The sequence below is a fragment of the Amblyomma maculatum genome, chromosome 2, assembly GCF_055883805.1.
Source record: "Amblyomma maculatum isolate TAMU_Amacu chromosome 2, ASM5588380v1, whole genome shotgun sequence".
Lineage (NCBI taxonomy): Eukaryota > Metazoa > Arthropoda > Arachnida > Ixodida > Ixodidae > Amblyomma > Amblyomma maculatum.
The window spans coordinates 176,383,776-176,399,173 of NC_139345.1; positions in this window are offsets into that span (position 1 = coordinate 176,383,776).

The following is a 15,398-nucleotide window of genomic DNA, read 5'->3' on the forward strand; positions in this document are numbered from 1 at the left end:
GCGGCGAGATCAAGGAACCGCCGAACTGTCCGAAAGGGGAGATACGACTCTGATCCCCGCAATAACATCGACTTCGTCTTTCTCCGGTGAACTGTTTTCGGGTGCATGCGCAGGTTAAGCTGCACCAGCCTCGTTAAGGTATTTAGCGTAACTTTGTGAAATTCTCAAAACGTCGCTGGCCAATCAGCACACATTCGATCCTGATTGAGTACTTTAGAACACCGCGCACGATATCCACGTTATCTTTGGTTTGACGGCCTCACCTGAACCCTGTCGATGACACACGGCGCCTTATTACGGTCCACACGTCAGATAGCGCTTCAGACAATTACTGCCCTCTCATACATCTAGTTGCTCCACGAACGGTCGGCACCAAACACTGAAGGACGTCAAGAAAAGGTTCATTCAGCAGGCATTTAGACGCCTGCTTCTTTCTATTTTTGTCCAAAGAATGCCGATGTGGTTCACCGAATTCGCGCTTACCTTAGAGATAAGGGATGCAATTTCCGTTTATTTGTACCCAGATAATAGTGAGGCTTCTTCACCTGTTAGGAAACGTTGCTTGAGGCGTCGATCTATGGAACGACCGATAAAAATGTGCAGCAATGATCTCAGCTAAGTGGGCTACCAGCATGATGACCCACAGAGCACCACATTGTTCCCAAAGATAACGGCCACCGAAAGCTGCGTGCGGAGCAGGCCAAGCGGGGGTTCTTTCAACCTGTATCTCACATCCTTCACCGCGTTTAAGTGACAAATCGGGCGGAGCAGTGTGGCCTTCTTAAGGTCCGTCATCCGTAACCATTCAGTCGTCCATGTGAGTTTTGGGATTTGTGGCTTTTCTCTTGTTATCTGAACTGATGGCGGTGCATAGCTCATCGCACGCACAGTTGAGAACACGCACACACAAATAATTCCCTCAGCCGGTGAAGCGCACACTATCCTCTGGAGGTTTATTTCTGGTATAAAGATGAAAGATGCAAGCACATTTTACTGAGCATTCTCACTTGCATTCGTAGTTGTTTTCATGATAGTTTTCACGAAGTGCATGCATTTGTGCCTTTTCAAATTCTCTTATTGCATCTTCGAAGTTATTGCTGCATTGCACTTACTGTATATTTTTTTAACGTGTACCCGTTCCACTGCTATCTCAGTACCATAAGACGACGTGAAACCCTGGCCTTCCTTCTTTATTGTCATTTTCTAAAAAAGTTGGAACACCTAATGAAGCGGTTACCGCAGCGTTTAGTTCCGACATCTCCCTTCTAGGAAAGGAAAGTAAAACTTGAACTTGAGCTTCTAATATGTTCATGTTGCAAAGGTTTTTCGAAAAGAAATGATAAGGTGTTCGAGCTAAAGTGAAAGCTCTTTGCTGGAACTCCCCCCCCCCCCCCCCTTCCTCTACACACACACACACACACGCGCGCGCGCGCGCGCGTGCGCGCGTTAATACACGGATACCAAAACGAAGGAAGGAGGTATTATCTCACCGTACCAGTACGATTTCAGAAAGATAAGTCAGCTGAGTTAGCTCTATTGTATGTGAAGGAAAGGCTCATAGAAAACATTGAACGTAAATTATTTACAGTGGGAATCGTCCTTGATATACGCAAAGCATTTGACTCTGTTAAACACCATAATTTACTTGATAAACTCCCGATGTATGGTATACGAGGACGAGCACTTCAATTTATTGAGAGTTGCTTATCAAACCGTAAGCAATGTGTGATACATAATACAACCCCTTCAACATTAGAACCAATTTTAACAGATGTGCCCCACGGCTCAATTCTTGGGCCGTTGCTTTTTCTGTTATACCTAAATGATATAGCCAGTATTCCATTCACACAAGAATTGCTCCTTTATGCAGATGACACAAATGTCTTCTTTTCTGGTCCCAGCCTCTCTAAACTAGAAATAGACGCAAACAGATGGCTATGCGAACTGTCTGAATGGACAACTGCAAATGAATTGGAGCTTAACACAAGCAAAACCAAACACATTATTTTCAGAGCTCGTAACACCAGATTTACTGCAGAATTTTTCTTGTACTTTCAAACCGATGTGATAGAGCGCGCAGACGTGATAAAATTTTTAGGAGTTTTTTTTCATGAGCACCTTTTGTGGAATGCACATACGAACTACCTTAAACTAAAATTATCTCGAGTGGTAGGAGCATAGTGGAGAATAAGAAACCAAATCCCTGAAAAACTTAGAGCGCTTATTTACTCTACAATGATTCAGTCCCATATAAATTACTGTCTTCTCGTATGGGGCACAACTACTGCTACCAATTTGGCAAGCATATTTATTACACAGAAAAAAATCGATCCATGCCCTAGAAGGTTTGAAGTACAGCAAAAGCACGCATGCTTTTCGTTGCAGTTATGGAGTAGTGAGGGTGGATCAACTTTTTGGAAAAAAACTTGCGGTTTATATATACAATGAACTCAGAAAAAAACGTGACAATTTTTCGCAGACATATATGAGCATAAATCAAAATTTTGACTTCAGGAAAAAAACATTACAGACTACCAAAGCTGAGAACAAATTATGTTGGGCAAAGCCTGCGATCCCAAATACCCATGCTTTTGAACAAAAATAAGGATCTTGTTGTCGTTATTGAACGGCATGCATCACTTGGTGTGTTTAAATGTACACTAAACGAGATGTGGAACTAAGTGTTGTAATTAAAACTGTCAGCGATGTCAAAAATTGTTTAGCTTTTTGAGTGCCTGTTACTGTTGTTGTTGTTTTCTCATTTTTTTTATTTTTTGATCAGCTTTTTGCGTTCTTCTTACTGTTGTATTTTTCTATTGTTAATTTGCATCTTTGAGTGCAAAAAAAAAAAAAACGATTTCATCTGTGCCGCGCTGTTTCTCCTGTGTACAAATTGTATAGGGCTCTGACTCTGGTCAGGTGCAAGTACGCACCTTTTGTTCGGGGTCCTTTAGTTTCTGTGTAAGGAAACAAAGAATAAGAATAAACTTATATTGGTTTCACCGCGCTAACACATTGAACGACAGAAAAGACAAACACCACGGAGTGTTTGTCTTTTCTGTCGTTCAATGTGTTAGCGCGGTGAAACCAATATGAATAACCAACTAGGCCCAATTCTCGCCATTTAAGAATAAACTTCTTCTTCTTCAATCAAGTCAATGTATTCTTGAAAGCGTCATGGTTTTGTAGCCGTCCCGGCCCCTTCTTTAAGGGTTTTTCCAATCTTTTAAATGCGCAATGAATAGAAAAGGGGGGAAAGAGGGAGGGTCTGTGGACACTGAGAATGGTTTCGGCTAAGGGGTAAAGAAAATAGCGAAGGGGAAGCGTGAATTGACTGTCTGCATTGAAGAAGACAGAGCGCAAAAGCCAACGTCGCGACCTCACCGTTTGAATATCTGCCTCCGGATTCCTCTCTCTTCCCCTGTCATCTTCTCACCTAAGCGAAGCGTAAACTGACCGTTCGGTGGAAAAGTTGTCGGCGTAACCCAATTTCGGCTCGGGTCTTGTCGAGAGTTGTCGGAAGTGTTCGGAACCGTGGCAGGAAAGATGGAGGCCTGTGTTGATCGGTAAGTGCTAGGTAATGGACGAGGAGTGTGATGACTGATTGGTGGCTAATACTGAAACCATAATTGACTGGTTACTTACCAATGATGAATAACAAACAAAAATAACATATATATATATATATGTATATATATATATATATATATATATATATATATATATATATATATATATATATATATATATATATATATATATATATATATATATATATATATATATATATATATACCAATGATGAATAACAAACAAAAATAACATATATATATATATATATGTATATATATATATATATATATATATATATATATATATATATATATATATATATATATATATATATATATATATATATATATATATATATACAGGGGAAATGAGGGTGCTCGTTATAATACAAGAAGGAAAGAAGCCAACAGTCGGTGAGGCCAAGGAAAGCATTGGGGATTGTATTTTATGTTTTTTCTTTTAAATCTTTTCTTGGATAATCATAGAAATTAGTAATGTAGTTTGCTTAGGGGAAAGATCATTAAACACAAAGTAGAAGAAAAAACAACGTGCCGACGGTGGGGACCGAACCCACGACCTCCGAATATCGCGTCCGGTGCTCTTCCAACTGAGCTACATCGGCCGCTGTCCCCCCTGCTACTTTCTTGGGTATTAATGTTGTCTGTATACGAACCTTGATACGAGCCGATGTAGCTCAGTTGGAAGAGCACCGGACGCGATATGCGGAGGTTGTGGTTTCGGTCCCCACCGTCGGCACGTTGTTTTTTCTTCCACTTTGTGTTTAATGATCTTTCCCCTAAGCAGACTACATTACTAATTTCTGTGATTATCCAAGAAAAGATTTAAAAAAAAAACTTAAAATACAATCCCCAATGTTCTCCTTGGCCTCGCCGACTGTTGGCTTCTTTCCTTCATATATATATATATATATATGAAGGGCCTTTTTTGAAGGACATCTGCCGCTTTTTCTTGAGCAGTATCTAACAATAGATTTTTCTTTGGAAACGACGACTAACCAATCGATGTTTGGGTAAGTTTAGCAAGTGAGTGTGCACCTTTTATGATGCTCTGAAACACAGTGTAAAGATTATGAGAAGCCAGCCAACGCCGCGTTTGCTCGCTGACCTCATTCCTAACAGGTTATCAGCCGGTGGCAGTGAACTGTTTACTACTTAACCCAACGGTATTCTCGACTTTCATAGCCGATAAGGGTACCACTGGAAATCTAACACCGCTGCCTGAGAGATTATCAGGTTGCCGCTGTGACCCTGCGTTGTGTTTCATTGCGCTGGCTGATTGATATGTATTAAAATATCCGTAAAAACATTTTGCCCGGAATGGGTGTAACTGACAGGAGAATGCGTTGCCGTACCAAAAGCGCAATCTTCTCAATTCGAGCTGCGCCGAGCCCGGCGGTGTGTTTAACATGCACGGTATACCGTTGGTGTCACCGTAAATCGGTGTGTCAGGCGATATACCAGGCGCGGTAGAAGCAGAAATACGCAGATGCAGCCGGTCAGATACGATAGAAATTGAGTGCAGACAGCGCAGGTGCGACGCATATTGAGCCTGCTCAAATCGCACTAGTATAGGCAACGGGGAAAAGATTGATACACTCGCGAGGGCAAGCACAGAGTGAGTTCAGCTTTTTTCGGAGTAATTTGACGCGAATGGTTCTTTTTCGATGTGTAACGAAAGCTTGCTTTCAAATTTGATTCTGTGGTCGGACTGCCATCAAACATTACCGACATGAATTATTTACAATAAATAGGAGAAACTTACGAGCGTAAAGGAAGACGATCTGCGGATATGAAATTCTAAGATATGCATAAAGTTGCGTCTCTAAGCAACTGCCGTTTGAAAAACGCGCTTGTCCAGAATTTTCGGGTACGATCCTTTCCTATTCTCCGGTGACAGCGGGCTGTAGAAGTGGTCCCGCGCTTTCAACTAGTTTTTACATCTGTCTGAGTAGACAAACACCGATAGGCGTAGTCCGGGCAAATGAAAATGCGGATACAGTTTAGAATTGAAGGCGGCTGAGCGCATTTGATTCTCCCTGATTTCTTTTGGATCACCACCGGCTGATAATGACTATCATATACTGAAATAGCGAGCAAGGTCTCTAAGCAAATATTTCTATGCATTTATTGCCTAGTCGAGTCCGTTGAAACCAATTACGCCATGTATGCCCTAGACTCGAAACACTGTAATAAGAGTGCAAAATGGTCGTTTTGTGCTCCGATACTTTCAAGCGAAATGTATACCTATGCCCTACCGTCCTGCCTCTGCGTTGTGCGTCATCGGCCGCACTTCTTATTCCCACACTCCCCCCTTCGCATGGAACTTCACTACACTGCTTAATTACGACGCCATACCACCGAGACCAGCATCGATCACCATCAACTTTTCCCTCATAGCGTCGTGTAACGCTGTGCAAACTCATTGAAGACGGCAAGGCCGTGCTACACCGTATCGCGTAGACTTCATAGAAATGCTGTATGTCCCAAACGCATATACCAATTCATTCCGTAGCGACTTCAGGTGCCCCGCAAGGATCTGTGCTTGGCCCTCTTTTATTTCTGATTTACATAAACGATCTGCCTAACAACATTAAATCAACAGTCAGACTTTTTGCCGATGATTGTGCCATATATCGCTCAGTAAAAACTACTAATGATCTAAGTGTGCTTCAAGCTGACCTGAATGCTCTTTCTGGTGCTTTGCATGAAATATGACACTTAACACGACTAAATGCAAAGTAATGCGCTTTCTTCGTCGCGGCATTTATTGACCTATTTCATATAACCATAAAGGGGCATCATTAAAATCAGTAAAATCAGATAAATATCTTAGTGTTATTGTCGCATCAAACCTAACTTGGAATGAGCACATTATTTCCATTATCACAAACGCTAACCGCATGCTAGGCTATATTAAACGCCCATCATCTGTGAATATACTTCTTTATAAATCACTCGTCCGTTCAAAACTGGAGTATGCTGCGTCAGTGTGGGACCCCCCCACAGATTCATTAACTAATGCTCTAGAGTCCCTTCAAAATCGCGCTGCACGTTTCATTCTCGGTGACTATGGGCGTTTGTCAAGTGTAACACTCATGAAGCACACATTGTCATTAGAACCTTTGTCGAGACGCAGAAAAATCTCCCACTTGTGCCTTTTCTTTAAAATGCATCACAATAATGTAAGGCTAAAAATTTCACTTTTAACATCACCGGCATACGTTTCATCACGCATCGATAACTCTTGTAAAGTAGGGATACCTCATTTTCGAACTGCATCTTATCAATATTCATTTTTACCCAAAACAGCAACGGAGTGGAACTGCCTGCCTGAAACGCTGGTGCTTCCTGGCAATGTCGATGAATTTAAAAGAAAGCTGTGTGTACTGTGCAGCAACGATTGATAGTAATATTTATTTTAGTTCCATAGTTTTATAGGCTAAGTTGTGCACTTTGGCCTTCCAGCGATCATGTTGCGCGTTGTACGCGACTTCTTATCTGCTTCCTTTTTTTTTTATCGAATGTTGCTGTTTGTATGCGATATCGTGTGCGTCATTGTTTTTTTTTTTTTCACCCTATCTTGTATTTATGCATTCAATAATTTGCAACCTGTATAATTTATTTTGTTTGCTGTTATTACTTCATTGTGTGAATTCTGCATTGTAAACATCATTTGCCTTCATAACCTACAATGCCATGTACCTATGCTCTTTCCTCCTCTCCTTTTTTTTTTATTCTTTTGCCAAGTCCCACTCCCCTCTATACTGCCCACCGGGTCAAGAGGGTAACTAAAATAAATAAATAAATAGTGTTACGAATCTCTTTGCACCAGAAACGGATCAAGTGATACAGAACACTATATGCCAATTGTTCTTTAACTGCATCAGAGCACACAATGTGCGTTGGCGCAGCATTCAGTAGAATGCCTATCCGAAAACACGCCAACCAAAAGCCGTAACGAAGTGCCTGTCCTCTGATTTTATTTCTGTATCATTGCTTTGCCATTTCGTTCCTTAAATGTCCCGCAAGAAGCCGCCGATGAGCTCTGGGTCTTATCGAAACTGGTCTGTGTACCCGATGCACCTCTTTCATGCTGTCACGCTGGGACATCTCACGCTTAAGTAATCACCATACTTGCAACCTCAGTCACCGCGGAATTTATGGCCAACACACACTGCACCAGACGATTTTCATCTCGTTCCAAAGCGGGTCGTATATTCGCGCTTTATGGGGTCAGAGTTGAGCTCCGTGGTGCACTAAGTTGGCCGATTGCACCCTCGTGCACGCCGTAAAGCAAGCCCTGCGAAGAAACGCGATTAGTACAACGTTTACTTTGCACATCGTGCTTGTGCAGTGAGCGTACTTTCCGGTGCTACAAAACTCCTTTCTTTTGATAACAATGTAGAATGGTTGCTGCGGCCGGCGCAGTTGAGAGGGCAGACGTAGGGGGCACCGTAGCCTGACAGATTCATTGCGCGCCAGTTTTGCGGCCGCGAAAACAGGCTTTGTGCCAGTTTATCGTCTGTTGACTCTCACTTTCTACGCGTTTCGGCCGCATTCATCGGAAAGCACGAAACGCGAGAGCCCTCTCCTTCAACGGCGTGCTCTACCTGTTTCCGAGGTAGAGTGACCCCTGCGGCCTTGGGGAAGCTCCGGCTGCGAGTCGGCTTTGCGGAGGCTGCTAGCCGGTTTGTGCGTTCGCTTCTTGGCCGGCTGCCACTGACTGGGGGAAACACGAGCCCTCCTGCCACGTGCTCGGTGGTCAATTTGCCGCGGTGTCGGCGGCGGCGAGGAGCAGCTGATCGCCTGTTGCGTTGTCATAATTGACCTTTCAGACATAAACCGACCCGAGTAAGCTCCTGTGGCAGTCGCCGGCATCCGCGTTAGTGGCCGCCCATGGACAACGCAAGAGTATGACGCACGAAATCCTCGTTCGAGTGTGATACTTCCGATGTTTGTATGTCCTCGATATTGAATCGCGCCGTCCGTATTGCGTCGGTGACGGGACTTCGGACTCCGCTGAAATGAGGGTCAGCCTGCGTCAACTGTCTTCACGTTGCGCCTGAGTTTTCCGCCGTAAACATGAAAACAACTTCGCCATAACGAAAAGCTCATCCTCAAAAGCCTAGGTGTGCAAAAGTCGTGAATAGTGATTTCTTGATGCGGCTGAGATAATTCATCGTTAATTGGAGCTAAAAAAGTGCACTCTTGGAAAACGCAGGAAACGGGAATTCTTGAACAACAAGCACAATGAACAGTGGTGAGGGGAAGCTGCGGTGGCCTAGATCTAAGGTGTGTGTGTGTGTGTGTGTGTGTGTGTGTGTGTGTGTGTGTGTGTGTGTGTGTGTGTGTGTGTGTGTGTGTGTGTGTGTGTGTGTGTGTGTGTGTGTGTGTGTGTGTGTGTGTGTGTGTGTGTGTGTGTGTGTGTGTGTGTGTGTGTGTGTGTGTTGTGTGTGTGTGTGTGTGTGTGTGTGTGTGTGTGTGTGTGTGTGTGTGTGTGTGTGTGTGTGTGTGTGTGTGTGTGTGTGTGTGTGTGTGTGTGTGTGTGTGTGTGTGTGTGTGTGTGTGTGTGTGTGTGTGTGTGTGTGTGTGTGTGTGTGTGTGTGTGTGTGTGTGTGTGTGTGTGTGTGTGTGTGTGTGTGTGTGTGTGCGCGCGTGCGCGCGCGCGCGCGGGGGGGGGGGTCGTGTGTGCGTCCGTGCGTTCTTAAACGTAATATTGATATGGTGCTCTCGGGGATGCGCTTTTCTCACATTCTTTCCTAGTCGAAAAAAACTACAGACCTGTGTCAAAAGTAGAAAATACCCTGTAGTTCTGTCGTGGCCATAAGATTTTTCTGCAGTTCTGTAGTACTCATCTGTAGTATATTTCTGTTGTCTGTAGTTCTGTAGCACTTTTCTATTGTAACTACAGAAATTTCTTATCTTACTACAGAATGTTCTGTTTTCACAGCAGGTTTCCCGTCAAAAACCGTACAGAAATCTTGTCGTAACATCAGAAAATATTTTTGTAGTTTTTTCCGACTGAGTTATGAGAAGCTGTCGTCGCAAATGTTTGGGTCGAGAGAGTGCAAGGTGTTTGGGGCTTCCTTTCGTCGTAGAGTCCATCTAGTTCACTCGTGGTACCAAGCGCCGTTGTGTGCGGGACAAAGTACTGCCGTTCTTCTGCAACCACTGGTGTCTTTCGTTTCTTCTGTGTGCTGACTGCCATTGCGCGACTATTATTTTAATTCATACAACGAGGCTTAGATTAGATGTAGTGAACACGATACCCAGCGCAGGGGCTCAATGGTCGGGCACTAGCCTTGCGAGTCATATTCAGGTTCAATCCAGGAGCCGACGGCCGGCCAGCCGGCCAATAATAATAATAATAGCAGCAACAACAACAACAATATTATTATTATTATTATTATTATTATTATTATTATTATTATTATTATTATTATTATTATTATTATTATTATTATTATTATTATTATTATTATTATTATTATTATTATTATTATCAATCATTACATATTAAGTAAGTGTAACTCTCTACTTGATTTCATAGCCTTTAACTCTTTGCAGCAACACAATTTCATTGAAAACTGTTGCGGTAATATTCTTGACATCTGCCTATCGAATTTTGAAAGTGTTCGAGTCTCGAGTTCGAACATACCGCTGACTCGCTGTGACAAATTTCACCCTCCGCTTCTAGTTACTACTGCTGTCTCTGCCTCACCTTCTACTAACTCAGATCGGGTGGGGAATTCGCCCCGTTTCGCGTATGCACGTGGTGATTATGTCGGTCTTTTCAATTTCTTCTCTTCCGTCGACTGGTCCCTTTTAAATGACATTAATGATTCAGATGGACAAGTCAGTCGCTTTACAGAAATAGTTCTTGATGGTATGCGTCGGTACATACCTTTGCATACTCCTACGCGTAGGAAGTTCCCTTCCTGGTTTTCAAGGGAACTAATAACGGCGTTAAAGCTCAAGGAACGGACCCATCGTAAAGCGAAACGCCCTGGGTTTCACAATTGGGCAGATGAGTTTCGCCGTGTGCGTTCTCTTTGCAAACGCTTATACAAGCGGGACTACGACTCCTATCTTGAGTCTTTAGAGAGGTATGCCTCAAATCGTCCTAGTCAGTTCTGGCGTTACGTTCGCAAGCGTTCCATTAAATCAGATTTAAGTATCAGCTTAGTTGACTCTCAGGGTTCGGAAATTCGGGATGTTGCCGACAGTTTTGCACAACATTTTTCCTCCGTTTACAAACATCCACATTGTGATTCCGTTTGCCTCCCATCTGGTGCACTATCTAATTCCATTCTCTTTGACGAGGAGTTGATAACTGAGAGTCTTAAGCGTCTGAGACCATCTTTGTCTCCTGGACCTGATGGCATTCCAGCTGCCATAATAAAAGCCTTCAGTTATATCTTCGTACCAGTACTGACTGCCATATTTAATAACTGTTTAAAAAATGCTGCCTTTCCTCGCGTGTGGAAAATGGTACGCGTGTTTCCTGTCTTCAAGTCTGGAAACAAAACTGATGTTTCCAATTATCGTCCGATTTCTCTTCTATGTGCAACCTCTAAGCTTTTCGAATTAGCTTTGCACAGCGTACTTTCCTTCCATCTCAAACATATCATAGTACCGAATCAACATGGCTTCATGTCGGGTCGCTCTACTTCCACCAACCTAGTCACGTTTATGACGTATGCCTCTGCAGCAGTCCTTCAGAGGGGTCAGGTTGACACTGTGTACTGTGATATGAGCAAAGCTTTCGACGTTGTTACTCACTCACTACTTCTTGAAAACTTCTACTCTCTGGCGTTGAAGTCTCTCTCGTAGCCCTCCTACGCAACTATCTCCTTGATCGCTTCTGCTCTGTCAGTGTCAATGGACAGACTTCTTTCGTTTACCCTGCAACGAGTGGAGTTCCTCAAGGTTCAGTACTAGGCCCGCTTCTCTTCTCCGTTTTTATTAATGATGTTTCCTCGGCGATAAAGAACTCCTCGTTTCTTCTTTATGCTGATGATATAAAAATATTCAAGGTAATACATTCTTTTCAAGATTGCGTGTTGTTGCAATCGGACATATCTGCTTTTTCTGATTGGTGTGCGATGAATCGACTTACCCTCAATTCTTCCAAAACTAGGGTTGTGTCCTTTACTCGTAAAACACATAGCTTTCTCTACCATTATTCTGTCAATTCTGTGCTGTTGGATAGGGTTGATGAAATTAATGACCTTGGTGTACTTTTTGACCGCACCCTCAGCTTCTCCTCTCACACTAAACGCATTGCTCAGCGGGCTATGCGCACACTCGGATTCGTTTGCAGACTTTCGAGAGAGTTCCATACTCCACTTCCGTTCCTAAAACTGTACCTGTCCATATGCCTCCCGGTCTTGGAGTATGCGTCGGTTGTTTGGAATGGCACTTGCAAATCGAACTTGGACAAGGTTGACAGAGTACAAAAAAAATTTTTACGGATATTTCATTATCGCTTTCCTTTTGCAACTTACCCCTCTCGCTCCACCAGGAGCGCCCAACTGAATCTTCCTTCCCTTCACTGCCGTCGTATCAGACTTGATATCATATTTCTGTACAAACTCCTTCATGGCCACATTATGTGCCCTCAGCTCTTAGAGTACATCCTACTGCGCGTTCCGCGAAAGAGCATGAGGGAATTCAGACCATTTCAGGTTTCTCCTCTTCATTCCCACTCCCCTCTGGACAGGATGCAGTGGTTATTTAACTCTTTTTGTCCTCACCTTGACATCTTCCAAAACTCGCTCTGTTCATTTACATTGGATGTTCGTAGCGTTGTATTCTAAATAGTACTTTATCACATATAACTCCCACTTTCTAGCCTTAAATTGTATTTACTTCACTTTTTGCTTTTTCTCCTGTTCAATGCTGTCTGTATCTTGAACTACTTTTTATCCGTTTCTTGCTTATATTTCAACTTTAAACTTTATATTCGAATCTTACTGTCGCTTGTTCAATTTTACTTCTTTATTGTATTATTCTGTATTTCTAGCCTGTGTTTTAAGTACCATGCACTTGTTGCGCCTGGAATGGTTGTTTATTTTATGTATATTTCTATATTACTATAATCAATGTCAGTCATCTGTTTTTTTTTTTTTTCTCTTCTACCTACCGTTCTTTTTTTTTTTTTTTATTTCCTGGTGTGCTAAAAAATTCTCTCACTGTGTATATAAGTGATGATACTCATTGTTTGCTTAATTTCCGTGATACTTTTCGTCTCAGTTTCATTTCATGTATTATTTATTTCTTTTTTTTGTGTTCTCTCTGTGTGTGTAAACATGTTTGTGCTTTTTCATTTTTTTTTTTGTGCTGCAGCACAAAGACCACATGGTTGTTCCTGCGCACATTAAATAAAGATTGATTGATTGATTGATTGATTGATTATTATTATTATTATTATTATTATTATTATTATTATTATTATTATTATTATTATTATTATTATTATACCTTTATATATAATAATATACCTTTGTATTCGAATCTTACTGTCCCGCGTTCAATTTTATTTCTTTATTCTATTTTCCTGTTTTTCTAACCTGTGTTTTAAGTACCACGCACTTGTTGCGCCTGGAATGGTAGTTTAGTTTATGTATATTTCTATATTACTATGATCAATGTCAGTTATTGGTTGTTGTTTTTTCCTCTCTATCTAGCGTTCTTTTTTCTTTTTTTCTTTCGTGATGTGCTCAACAATTCTCTAACTGTGTATATAAGTGATGCTACTCATTGATTGCTTTCTTTCCGTGACACTTTTCGTCCCAGTTTCATTTAATGTGTTATTTATTTCTTCTTTTGTGTCCTCTCTGTGCGTGTAAACTTGTTTGTGCACTTTCATTTTTTGTTGTTTTTTTTGTGCTGCAGCACGAAGACCACATGGTTGTTCCTGTGAGCATTAAATAAAGATTTATTGATTGATTATTTTGATTTCAATATTATGTTGCTAGTCTTTTCTTTTTTTTTTTTTTGCCAGGTGCATTGATAAAGCCAGCATTTATTGTTTTATCTGCGCAGACGCTTGCAGTTTTGACATGGCATGTCTCTATTTATTAACTGCGTCTCTACTTAAAGAGAAAGTACATAATTTTTCCTCGAGTTTTTCTTAAATATGCCTTATTTGTACGCGCACCATTTTTAGTTGTTATTATCGCACCTTACGCACCCGATGACGATACCTGTCGAACCTTGAAAAACAAACACAGAAAAAGATGCGCTACAATGCTATACGTGCGAAGTAAAGAAGTAACGACAAAAAAGCCTCTGCAATCAGACTACCTCGATGCAGCGACAGTTTAGAACAGGTAGTATTGTTCAGTGGCAGCACATATGACACCAGCCGTGCGCGATGTCGTAAAGTTCCCAGTATAGGGTTTGCCTGGGTGAGCTACTTCTGCATATGTTTTCTTGATGTCGTGTTGCTTCGTGAATAACAATTGTGAATAACAATGCTAGAGGTACGGGGATCGACACCCTGCACCTCCACCAAATGATACGGGGCGTTCCCGAGTGGTAGGGTCTTAGTTCAACGTCAGGAGCCCGTCCGGAAGGCCAAAGCACACCAGCACAACACTTCAGCTTCAGTGACGTCGTCGTTCAGCCCAGCACCCAAAACATCTTCGTCGTCTTCCGACATCTCGGATACACACCGTAACAATAGACATCCTGGTTCAGGGATTCAAACTCAAGTATTGGCCAAGATTTTAATCTCTCATCAATTACATACAGGCGGCGCCGCTCGTGTGTTTTACCGCGTAAGAAGCGTAAACGCGGCTCTCATTAGCGCATCACGCGCCGCGATTTAGTGCTTGCAGTTACGTACTTTGTCGTTGGCTGACTTTCGGCCGCCAGTGGTGCCATGTAATAGATATTGTGTTATGTGAGAAAGTTAATAATTTTAATGAAGTTAATGCTATTAAAAATTACCTCTCGGTTCCACGACTGCAATGTTGTATAAATGTTTTCGGGATTTCGTTGTACGTCTCGGATACTCTTTTCACCAAACTCTATCTATGCGTCGTCACCGATGCGCGGGCAATGTGAAACGTTTCCTTTTAAACTGCAAAGTTGTGGGTTACTCATTGCGCGTCTTGCGACGTTGCCAGGTGGAGTAAGTACGAAATTGTGAACTCTATATTGGTCGCCGCTGACCTGTGCCCTCTGGCTATAGTGAAATTCCAAGGACTGCGGCCGTTTCAGTTATGATCCTTATCCAGCGGTAATGGATTTAAGCTGGACCCAGCCCATGTGGCCCGTAAGGGCTGCGAGTCCCGCCAATAAAATGCATTTATAAAACCGGTAACGCAATTAACACTGTCGCTTATACTGCCAAAAGTACTGACAAGTGGTAAAAATTTTACTATTTCAGACATTTTACTTTTGTCTTCGATACGATGTACCTTCAAATGGTAGCGAAGACTAACTTCGATGCTGCGTCGATATAAGCCCCACTTAGAAGGAAACAGGGAAACCGCAACCGAAAATACGAGCATGAGCGAAACAAAAAGAATCGGGAGCGAATTACGTCAAAAAAAACTCTGCACCTGGGTCACTTTTATGCGCTTGATTAATGCAGTCTTCACAATGTGTTCATGGGAAAGAAATGGCGCTCACGTATAGAGCTCATCCGACACCGTAAGGCTTTACTCAAGAAGGTAAAAATCCCCCGCTTTGGGGAGGTAGTTGAAACATGCTTTTCGGTTTAAATTATGATATAATCTATTTTTGCAAAATCACCGCCAAAATAAATTTTGCTCCTATGTAGCTTGATACATG